Source organism: Varanus komodoensis, unplaced genomic scaffold (genome assembly GCF_004798865.1).
Source record: "Varanus komodoensis strain SLA01 unplaced genomic scaffold, ASM479886v1 scaffold87, whole genome shotgun sequence".
Lineage (NCBI taxonomy): Eukaryota > Metazoa > Chordata > Lepidosauria > Squamata > Varanidae > Varanus > Varanus komodoensis.
In genome coordinates this window covers 921,970-923,968 of record NW_025336565.1, presented here as the reverse complement: position 1 = coordinate 923,968, position 1,999 = coordinate 921,970, and positions in this window count along the sequence as shown.

Sequence of the window (1,999 nt, the reverse complement as noted above, 5' to 3'; positions counted from 1 at the left end):
CCAACACTGGGGCAAACATGTCCTACTGCCCCTTCCTCCAAGGGCGTGCCCTGCGAGCGGCAGCCCAGCACGTCTGGGGCGCCCAGTTGGCGAAGGCAGCTGCAGAGACCCCGCAGGGATGGGAAAGAACCCGATCCGTTCCGAGGACCGCGTTTCCCAAAGCGCTTGGCTGACCTCCTCCGGGCTCCCCTGCCTCTGGCGGAGCCATCCGACCCTGACGCCGGAATCCTAAGCGCCCGCGCGCCGCGCAGTCCTTGCGCGTTTGCGCTTGACTTCCCTGGCCTCCCCGCTCCCTGTCCCCCTCCCCAAAACAGGACTCCGCCGGCCGCCTGGTTCCGCGAGCCGCCGCCGCCCGCGGGCAGCCCCCGCCGGGGCGCAAGGCGGGCTGCAGGACCTTCTTCGGGAAGAGCCGCCCGCGCCCTCCTCGGCCCTTCCCTCCGCACCCGCGGGGCCACATGCCCCGGGACCGGCGGGGGCGCCCCTGCCTGCGCCCGCAGGCGCCCCCTGCTGCCCGCCGGCTGCCCGCGCCCGGAGCGTCCCGCTCCTCGGAGCCGCAGCGCCCGCGCGGGCGCGCCTGGCAGGGCGAGACCCGCAGCCCCTCGGCCGGCCGGGCTTTGCGGGGCCGCGGCCTGGGCGAGGCCCTTTCATTCATCCACGTTGCGCCATCGGCGCGCTGCGAAGAGAGGCGGAATTAGAAAATAGGGGGCGGCTTCATTTGGAGAAGGAAGGAAGGAATTCTGCCGCGCAGGAAAAATTAAAAAGATTCTGGGGGGAGGAGGAGGGCTGGGAAGGGCCTTGGCGGTCGGGGCTGCCTGCCTCGAGTTCAGTTTCTTGGCCGAGTCACTTCTCTGAGACCCCCCTGGTTTGCAGCTTAGCCACTGCCATGGCAGCCATTTTGTGAGAGGGTTCATGAGCCAGATTTGCCCACTGAAAGAAAAAGTTGGGATCGCAACTGTTCCAAGATGCAAAATCTGAGCTTACTGCAGCCTTTCAACTGGGCTTGCTGCAGTTTCTTGCCTTTCCTTCCCCCACCCCACGATTTCCAAGATGGCAAGTTCAGTGCAATTCCCTTTTATCCCCCCCCCCCCCCCCCCCCTTAAAAATATTGTGTTAACTGATAATGTAAAATGTCATGGTTTTTACCTCTGTCCATTTCTCTTGCTGCATGTTTGGAATAGCTTTGAATTCTCTGTGCTGTGGAAAATTATCTTTTGTGGTGGGGGTGGACTGTGGCACGGGACCCATCATCCCCAGCCAGCATAGCCATGGCAGACTGAAACATCTGGAGGCTGCTGGGTTGCTTTCACTGTGCAATGGAACTGCCCCCCTGCCCCAAAACGACGAGGTGGGCTACGGAGGTGCCTGTTCCTCAGCCATCCGAGCTCAATGTGGAAAGTGGAAACTTCTTCCAGTTAAATCATGTTCAAGATTCTCTTGGCAAACATTTCTCTGCACTGCTGAAGGGGTACGATGAATTTCACAGCCTTTGTGGCAGGAAGACCGAGCCGCTCCAGAGCTGCATCACCCGGAGGCTATTTGGCCGTGGGGGGCACGTGGATGGGGGGAAGTGTCCCCCGCTCAGAACAGTCCCACTGGGACTTGGGTGACCCATTCCACCCCCAGAAGCCCACCGATTTCCGTTCCGGCTTGGTCACAGGTCCAGGTTTACGCAGCCGGGGGTGGCTTTGCCCCCCCCCCCGGTGGGCTAAGTACTGGACCCTGGACGTCGTTCTCGGTGCGTCTGTGCTTCTCACGCATCTGCTAGCCTTCCCCCTTGACGGAGATTCAGCCTGACCAGGTGTCACGCTTTTAATGACCCCCCTGGTGGAGGGAACACGTGGGCGGGCGAGAAAGGGCAAGGGCGCGAGGCAGAGTCATGGGCGCCCACCAGGTGGATCCCGCACCCATCAGCCTCGTCCCCCGCAAGCTTCCCAGTGGTCTTCCAGCTGTCAGCTCAGCAGAACCTGGGCCTAAGCGATGCCAGTTTTGGGGGGGGGGG